The 10,139-nt window shown below is 32.2% G+C and overlaps 2 long non-coding RNA genes across 4 annotated transcripts; both read right to left on the bottom strand.

The window, feature by feature from the left end:
* Nucleotides 1-1,450: 1,450 nt before the first annotated feature.
* LOC129928801 (uncharacterized) lies at nucleotides 1,451-5,470 on the bottom strand. Of its 3 annotated transcripts, none has more exons than XR_008780273.1 (3): nucleotides 5,269-5,470; nucleotides 2,447-2,521; nucleotides 1,451-1,595 (listed from the first exon to the last, which is right to left on the bottom strand). It is a non-coding gene; the product is annotated as an uncharacterized LOC129928801 (long non-coding RNA). The 3 variants fall into 3 exon arrangements; XR_008780272.1 differs by having other exon boundaries at nucleotides 5,275-5,470; XR_008780271.1 differs by lacking the exon at nucleotides 5,269-5,470 and having other exon boundaries at nucleotides 2,447-3,986.
* Nucleotides 5,471-6,051: 581 nt separating this feature from the next.
* On the bottom strand, nucleotides 6,052-9,363 carry LOC129928802 (uncharacterized). The gene is made up of 3 exons (XR_008780274.1): nucleotides 8,734-9,363; nucleotides 6,737-6,936; nucleotides 6,052-6,645 (listed from the first exon to the last, which is right to left on the bottom strand). It is a non-coding gene; the product is annotated as an uncharacterized LOC129928802 (long non-coding RNA).
* Between the last annotated feature and the right edge of the window lie 776 nt (nucleotides 9,364-10,139).

The following is a 10,139-nucleotide window of genomic DNA, read 5'->3' as shown; positions in this document are numbered from 1 at the left end:
TAGATTTATATCGCTAGATTATAACTGATAGGAAGAGAATAAGAATAAAACATATAGAAATGCATTGATGCATTTTAAGGTAATAGTTTTTGTTACCTTTTTTCAATCTTATAAATTTTAATCAGCGTGTGCTAAGTCAGGTACAATGCACAGCTAGACACCATAGTATTGTGCACCTTAATGTGGTTGTCATGGCCAGGGGTGTCAGTGGGGATAAGCTTCCATTGTATATAAAATACTCCTAAAGGCAAGCGTCTCAGATAGCCTCTGACAACCAAGTCCAGCACCTGGCCTTCTCGTGTGGCTTAAATACTAAGCCCGGCAAAACTGCTCTTACTAACAGGTGAAGGCGGATACTTGGCGCCACAAAACCGGGAGCTTCGGGTAGATGGAGCTCGTCAGCCTAGTTAGGCAATTCATCTAGGGGTACTGTGATTTCAAACCCACGCTGCATTGCGGTAACAACCTCAAGGAATAATCCCCTTAGGCGTTGGGAGTATAAACCGTGAAATTTACTCCAGCAGCTTCTGCAACTGAGTTGGTGCCAAATGTAACTCGAAGCGTTCTTTTGGATCTCATCAGCAAGGTCGAGAGAGGGACCATGATGCATGAACAGAATAATACAATATTTTGGGTTATAGTGATTTTCAGAATTTTAAGTTTTATCTTAAAATTGATTTTTGCAAAAGATCAAGACAAATATTGTTATAGCTATAAGCAAGAGTAATACATCTTTTTAGAATATAATGTAAAAGCTCTTTTGTCATGCTACTGTACATATTTAAATATCATTCTCACATAGAAATTCTAAATGCATTTCTTTTTGGATAGTAAAAATTACTTTATTATGAAATAAGTACAGAATTATAAAGAGATTTATTTCAAAGCTCTTTATTATCATTGAATAAATTATATTATCTAATCGTAGGAATGAAAAAAAGTGTGCAGTATAGTTGCTACACAGAAAGACCTACAATATGTCTAATATTACAGAATTAATTATTTACATAACAATGATTTTTAATAATAAAAAACTGCATTTAAATATTACATAGCATACTAACTATTAGTACCTAAAACGTAATTAAACTATTATTTAATACAAAACTATACGATTGAGCTTTTTATAAGCAAAATTGTAGTCAAACTGAATATCCATTTGATTGGATCAATAAAAATTAACTTATCTTAGAATGGACCTCATTCACCAACATTTAGTCACGTGATTTTATTGATAAAACAATGAAAAAAATTGTCTCGTGACAACCATCATGAATTACACATGAGATCGTAAATTATATAGAAGAGATAAAGCACCACGTGGCTAAATGTTGTTTGTTTACAATTGGTGAATGAGGTCCATTGAAAACTATTTAAGATTCATAATGCCCCCCATAATGAAGAATAAGAAATTACAGAAATAGTTAAGACTAACATAAGCCTGACAATAAAATGTATAGTTCTTATTTAATTAGCTTTCTTGACATTATTATAATTAAGCCACATAAGAAAACATGTAAATTGTCACTAGCTTTAACAAAGCTTCATTGATGTCTTTGTTGATTTGTGGAGAGGTATCAATCTTGGCTAGTATGCTGAAAAAAAATAGAAAAGAATATTTATTAAACTGCTTTATAAATAAATTAAATCCATAACATATATAAATTAAGATGTATGTAATACATATATCAAGATCTACAAAAAAAATATTTGAAAACTAAGGGCTTAATTAAATGACATTATAATATTTTGTTACTCGCCAGCATTGATTATTTCAACCAAACAATTGAAATAGCCTTATTTTTAACTTTTCACAATTTCTTTTTAATTAAGGGCCACCAAATTCACCTTGCCTATGGCATCCAATCACCAAAGGCCAGCACTGCCTGCACAATGGCCATATGCAAATACATTTTTCCAACTAGTGTCAGGTACCCATTAAAGTTGGGTGGGTTACTCCGAGGCGCCCTTTTAATTCCTGAATTTAAAAAAAATTCTAATCTTTGCTAGAGACCATAGTCTTGAGTAAACTTAGAAATAAGATGAGATTGTCTAGATGACTAACAAGATCTAGTGACAATCTAGTCTAGAGTCTATTGAAAAATATAGAAATAGAATATATTATTTAGCTTTAGATCTAGAATCTAAAATTATTATAAACTCTAATCAAGATTGACTAGATCATGATAGATGAGTAGAGATCTAAATTTATGTTCTCTATGTTAGATATAAGTTTTTGCATCCATTTTTTGGTATACACTTCTTTCACCTACTAACTAGATGATTTGGTGGCTGAAGGTTACAACATAAAAACTGGGGTTTTGAATTCCAGAATATTTATGATAATACCAAGTCAACCCAACTCTAATGTGTACCTAAGATCAGTTGAGGAAAAGATAGGTGTAAGACAATACCTTAATAACATTCAGTAATAGTAAATAATTACCTGATGCATGGCTAGTCCAGCTTTCTCTGGAAATGTTCCAGCCCAGTGCACACATCTTCACAATGAATCTAATTACTGCAAAACAAAAGGTAAACTTGCATCATGTGAAATAAAAAATAATTAAATTTTTATTCAACCAGTGTCAATATGAAAAGTCATCACAAAAAAAAGCAAATTTGGATTATAATAGCTAAAGCAAAAAAAAAAAAAATCAAATCTATATAACCAAAAAAAATAAAATATAAGTTTGATTCTGAAAGGCCATAACAAAATAATACAACATAATTCCAGACAGCCACTACAAATAACACAAAAGTCGATTCCAAGCAGTCATAAAGAAAAGTTATCAAGTAGATTCCAAATATAAACTGCCAAAAAATAATCAAGTCAATTCTAAATAACAACAAACAAACAAACAAAAAAATGCAAAAGTCTGATTCCAAACAGCCATCACAAAAAAAAGCAACTAATTTAAACAACCACTATGAAAAACACAATATCAGACATTGATCATAAAAACACACAAATCCAATGAAGAGCTTAAGTAATATACACATGTTTGATTCTAAACAGCCATCTCCAAAGAAGAAAATGTCAATTCTTTCGCTACTAAAAAAAAGCACATGATTCTTTAAAAAAAAAAAAAATCCGATACTGAACAATGATCACAAAAAACACACAAGTCTAATTTCAAACAGAGCTCATAAAAAGCCATCACAAAAAAAAAGCACACAAGTCTAATGCAGAACATTGATCACAAAAACGCACAAGTCCAATTTAAAACATTGATAAAAGAAAAACAAACAAATCTGATAAAGAACATCAATTAAAAAAACACATGTCCAAACTGCCATCAATAAAGACCCAAATGTCAATTCAATCAGTCACTACTAAAAAAAGCAGTTGATTAAAAAAAAAAAACAAGTCTTATGCCGAACATTGATCACAAAAAAAACCCACCAGTTTCGAACTCCACACCGATCATAAAAAGGAGGCAAAGTCAGACTTCTAACAGCCGTCACATAAAATAAACAAATAAAAATGCCATTCTAAAAAAACACAAAGTAAATGCACAACTCGGAATGTGAATATCCATCACAGAAAAACACAAGTCTTTTTCAAACAGCCCACACAAAAAAGCAGAAGTATGATTAAAAACAACCATCACAAAAATTTTAATAACCACCAAAAAAAAACGCGCAAGTCGGATTTCTATTACTGATCATAAAAAGGCACAAGTCCAATTCTGAAAATCGAAAACATAATCACACAAGTCCGATTCCAGTCAGCCATAACAAAAAAGCACAATTTCATTCCAAACAGCCATCACAAAAAAAGCGAATTTCTATTCAAACAGCAACTATACAAAACACGTTGATTCTGAAAAAAAAAACAAAAAAAAACCACAAGTCCGATGTTTAACATCAGTTACAAAAAAAAATTAAAAAATGTCCATTCTAAATAATTATAAAATGAATGCACAAGTTTGATTCCAAACAGCAATCACAAAAAGCATATGTCGATTCAAATAGCCACTACGAAAAACTTGAATGTCAATTCTAAATAACCACATAAAAAAAAAATTAAAATGTACAAATTCTATTCCGAGCATTAATCACAAAAATGACAAGTAAGAATCAAAATACATTAAATTCTTACCATTACCTATCAATCAGTCTGTTGAACCATGGGGGCACCACACAAGATCTGTCAACAGCCCTTCTATATTCCTCTCTGTACTTAGCCCTGGATAAACCATTTCATGGCAGACCTGCACATTCTTTGATGTCTTCACATTGCTCTCAGTCTTTCATTCTTCATCCTGGAACTCAACAGTGAAAGGACCATAACCCTGGTATTATTTTCTGGAAATAAAAAAAGTGATTAAGTCTCTTAATATAATTAAAACCAATTTTTATAATTTTTTTACAAAATACATTAAATTCTTACCATTACCTATCAATCAGTCTGTTTAATCATGGGGGCACCACACAATATCTGTCATCAGCCCTTCTATATTCCTCTCTGTACTTAGCCCTGGATAAACCATTTTATGGCAGACCTGCACATTCTTTGATGTCTTCACATTGCTCTCTGTCTTTCATTCTTCATCCTGGAACTCAACAGTGAAAGGACCATAACCCTGGTATTATTTTCTGGAAATAAAAAAAGTGATTAAGTCTCTTAAAATAATTAAAACCAATTTTTATATTTTTTTTACAAAATACATTAAATTCTTACCATTACCTATCAATCAGTCTGTTGAACCATAGGGGCACCACACAAGATCTGTCATCAGCCCTTCTATATTCCTCTCTGTACTTAGCCCTGGATAAACCATTTCCTGGCAGACCTGCACATTTTTTTGATGTCTTCACATTGCTCTGTTTTTCATTCTTCATCCTGGAAATCAACAGTGAAAGGACCATAACCCTGGTATTATTTTCTGGAAATAAAAAAAAGTGATTAAGTCTCTTAATGTAATTAACACCAATTTTTATAATTTTTTTACAAAATACATTAAATTCTTACCATTACCTATCAATCAGTCTGTTTTACCATAGGGGCACCACACAAGATCTGTCATCAGCCCTTCTATATTCCTCTCTGTACTTAGCCCTGGATAAACCATTTCCTGGCAGACCTGCACATTTTTTTGATGTCTTCACATTGCTCTGTTTTTCATTCTTCATCCTGAAAATCAACAGTGAAAGGACCATAACCCTGGTATTATTTTCTGGAAATAAAAAAAGTGATTAAGTCTCTTAATGTAATTAACACCAATTTTTATAATTTTTTTACAAAATACATTAAATTCTTACCATTACCTATCAATCAGTCTGTTAAACCATGGGGGCACCACACAAGATCTGTCAGCAGCCCTTCTATATTCCTCTCTGTACTTAGCCCTGGATAAACCATTTCACGGCAGACCTGCACATTCTTTGATGTCTTCACATTGCTCTCTGTCTTTCATTCTTCATCCTGGAACTCAACGGTGAAAGGAGCATGACCCTGGTATCATTTTCTGGAAATAAAAAAAGAGTGATTAAGTCCCTTAATGTAATTAACACCAATTTTTTAAATTTTCTTTTCAAAATACATTAAATTCTTACCATTACCTATCAATCAGTCTGTTGAACCATGGGGGCACCACACAAGATCTGTCAACAGCCCTTCTATATTCCTCTCTGTACTTAGCCCTGGATAAACCATTTCCTGGCAGACCTGCACATTTTTTTGATGTCTTCACATTGCTCTGTTTTTCATTCTTCATCCTGAAAATCAACAGTGAAAGGACCATAACCCTGGTATTATTTTCTGGAAATAAAAAAAGTGATTAAGTCTCTTAATGTAATTAACACCAATTTTTATAATTTTTTTACAAAATACATTAAATTCTTACCATTACCTATCAATCAGTCTGTTGAACCATGGGGGCACCACACAAGATCTGTCAGCAGCCCTTCTATATTCCTCTCTGTACTTAGCCCTGGATAAACCATTTCACGGCAGACCTGCACATTCTTTGATGTCTTCACATTGCTCTCTGTCTTTCATTCTTCATCCTGGAACTCAACGGTGAAAGGAGCATGACCCTGGTATCATTTTCTGGAAATAAAAAAAGAGTGATTAAGTCCCTTAATGTAATTAACACCAATTTTTTAAATTTTCTTTTCAAAATACATTAAATTCTTACCATTACCTATCAATCAGTCTGTTGAACCATGGGGGCACCACACAAGATCTGTCAACAGCCCTTCTATATTCCTCTCTGTACTTAGCCCTGGATAAACCATTTCATGGCAGACCTGCACATTCTTTGATGTCTTCACATTGCTCTCTGTCTTTCATTCTTCATCCTGGAACTTAATGGTGAAAGGACCATAACCCTGGTATTATTTTCTGGAAATAAAAAAAGAGTGATTAAATCCCTTCATGTAATTAACACCAATTTTTATAATTTTTTTACAAAATACATTAAATTCTTACCATTACCTATCAATCAGTCTGTTGAACCATGGGGGCACCACACAAGATCTGTCAACAGCCCTTCTATATTCCTCTCTGTACTTAGCCCTGGATAAACCATTTCATGGCAGACCTGCACATTCTTTGATGTCTTCACATTGCTCTCTGTCTTTCATTCTTCATCCTGGAACTTAACAGTGAAAGGACCATAACCCTGGTATTATTTTCTGGAAATAAAAAAAGTGATTAAGTCTCTTAATATAATTAAAACTAATTTTTATAATTTTTTTACAAAATACATTAAATTCTTACCATTACCTATCAATCAGTCTGTTGAACCATGGGGGCACCACACAAGATCTGTCAACAGCCCTTCTATATTCCTCTCTGTACTTAGCCCTGGATAAACCATTTCATGGCAGACCTGCACATTCTTTGATGTCTTCACATTGCTCTCTGTCTTTCATTCTTCATCCTGGAACTCAACGGTGAAAGGAGCATAACCCTGGTATTATTTTCTGGAAATAAAAAAAGAGTGATTAAGTTCCTTTTATGTAATTAACACCATTTCAACAGACTGATGATGATCCTCTAGCTATTGGTTTGGTATCATTTTTTTTAAAAAGTCTGGGTTAGTTTACAGCACACATCGCTACACCCCATCAGAGCCTGTGATGCCACTGGTTCCAAACTGATCCCAAACTGTATATATTTCCTTTGCAAAGAATCACATAAGAAGCTTTTAATTTGATAACTCATGCCACCGATGTGCCCTTGATTTGTATTTTTGCTTAAAGAAATTCTTTTAATAATATCAGATGTAGGTGTGTGTAAAACAGTTTTCACAACTACAACGGCTGGTAAAATCAATGTTTTACCTATGTTTCCGTATTTTGCTATAAGTAAAGAGATATTGGAAGACGCTCACAAACCAACATCTTCTCTATATATATATGATGTTGAAGTGAGATTGTGTGGGTCTATTCTTAACTTTATCTTTGAGTGCTAGAAAATTTTTAAATCTTTATCTATTTTGTCAGGGTGACATTGTCTCAGATGATCCTCTAGCCATTGGTTTGGTATCATTATTTTTAAAAAGTCACTTAGGCAACCGCTTGTTTGACAAGGAAGGAATGAATCTCAGTTTTAAATAATCAACGCTGGACAGTGTACATTTCTTTTTGTTAAACATTTGTTACATGTAGACAAAATTAAAATTTTTAAATAAGTATTGAGACAATTCTTTGGTTTGATTAGCAGGATATATGTTTAAATGATTTACCAAGATAAAAATCATATATTACTGTATAAAATAATTACATTAAATGAATGTAAAAATTAAAATGATCTGCTTTAAATGAAATCTATTATCGTAGACCCCGTGGACCTCTCATAGACCCCCAGTTTATTTTTTTAATTTCGTAGACCCCCTGGAAGTCTTCGTAGACCCCTGGGGGTCTATATAGACCACTTTGGGAATCACTGATCTAGAGTTTAGTCTACACTCTAAATCTGGATATTACTACAATCAATATTGAATTGTATTCTAGACTCTCTGTCTAGTCTTATAAACTTTTTTTAAAGACTCTGAGACTTGAGTGATTAAGCTTCTAGTTAGATCTAGACTATTCTAGACTAGATAATAGATCTAGACTTTTCTAGACTAGTTAATAGATCTAGATCTAGTAATATTCTAATTAATGATCTAGACTATATTATAGGTCTAGTTATCTAGATCTAGCAGATTTTCTTACCTCTTAAACTATTCTACTTCTTGATCTAGTCTATATAGATCTAGATTTAATCTATAGATCAAGTCTATAACTAGGTACTAGGACTAGAGTAATCTAGACATTCTATTCTAGACTGACTAGACTATACTAAACAAACTCTAATACTCTAATGACAATTCTAGTATTAAAATTAATAAGAAACTTTACAGTCTACATTCTAAATATCTAGAATCTATATTGACTATATCTACAATCAATATTGAATTGTATTCTAGACTCTCTATCTAGTCTTATAAACTTTCTTTAAAGACTCAGTCTTGAGTGATAAAGATTTAAAAGATTCTAGCTAGATCTAGATTTTTTTCTAGATCTAGACTAGTAAATAGATGATAGATTAATCTAGATGATGCTAGATCTACTTATATAATTATAATCTATAGTAATCTAGTCTAGATCTAATATTTCTAAATAGATCTAATATTGACAATCGAATAAGTTGAATAGGTGGTGTGTTTGGATAGCCTTACAAAACTTCTCTGTCTGTTGACCCTGATTTTTTCTAGATCTAGATTATTTTCTTACCTTTAAACTGTTCTTCTTCTTGATCTATATAGATTTAGATAATCTTGATTGAGAATTTCTATAGATCTAGTAACTAGTCTAGATAGATCTATCTAAATTTTAAATTATTAGTTCTATTTAAATAAATCTAATAAAATTAGTAATTACGATAAGATAAATTATCTTAAATCGATTCAGTCTAGACCCATCAACATGAATTATTGAATTGAGTCGTAACATTGGTTTTTAGACTAGGACTGAACTAGTTATAAAGGATTTATAGATATAGACGTCGAGTAGAAGATTTTGAACTGATAATCTAGATTTAGAGGAAAAAGATAATTTATTGTTACATTAAATCATGAACATGGCCGCCACATGGTTTACAATTAGACAGAGCAGCCCCGGTCAAAATGAAACAGAATTTAGGGTTTTCTTTTCAAAAGATTATTCTTCATGATAAATTACCCATTCAAGCCCATTGCATTAATAATAGATCTTTACTTGTAATTGATATGTAGCCATTCATTATAAATAGTTTTAAATTAAACCATTAGATCTAACGTAAGGATTTGAATTAGAGGACATTTTTTATTTTTTTTCTAAGCTTTGAACTGCCTCGTACATGGATGGCTGCCTGGTCAAGTGGTTTGCACGCTGGACTGTCGTTCGGATTTATCGACGGTCGAGGGTTCAAACCCTGTCCGCTCCCATTTTTTTTACAAGCACAAAATAAGAAAAAAAAATTGGATGATTTTTTTCTCCAAAGGTTAGCCGTCAACACAAGCTTCCCTCCCTGATAATTGTTTTTCACGTGAGAAAAATGAAGTACAAAAAGTGCATACATTTATTATATTTGAACTCGCCATGAATAAAAAAAAAAGAAAATTCTAGATCAAGGTTTTATTTGATGTACGATGGTTCTAACATTGTTAAAACTAGCCCATAGATCCAGATATTTTCTCTTTGTATTATCGTTGATTAAAAAAAAGTGGAATTACCGTAATCTAGCATCTAGATGAAATATTTAAAAAAAAGATCTATATATAATAGGCAGTCTAGATCTAATATACTAATAAAATAAAAAAAAAAAATATTTTTTTTTTTTTTAAAGTTTGGGAACCACTGGTCTTCAGTGAAGTCAGTCCCGGGATAGTGAATTACCCATTCAAGCCCATTGCATTAATAATAGAGCTTTACTTGTAATTGATATGTAGCCATTCATTATAAATAGTTTTAAATTAAACCATTAGATCTAACGTAAGGATTTGAATAAGAGGACATTTTTTATTTTTTATTTTTTTCTAAGCTTTAAACTGCTCGCGCATGGATGGCTGCCTGGTCAAGTGGTTAGCACGCTAGACTGTCGTTCGGATTTATCGACGGTCGAGGGTTCAAACCCTACCCGCTCCCATTTTTTACAAGCA

The sequence above is a fragment of the Biomphalaria glabrata genome, chromosome 10 (assembly GCF_947242115.1).
Source record: "Biomphalaria glabrata chromosome 10, xgBioGlab47.1, whole genome shotgun sequence".
In the NCBI taxonomy this organism is placed as follows: Eukaryota; Metazoa; Mollusca; class Gastropoda; family Planorbidae; genus Biomphalaria; species Biomphalaria glabrata.
This window is presented reverse-complemented; position numbering and strand designations above follow the sequence as displayed.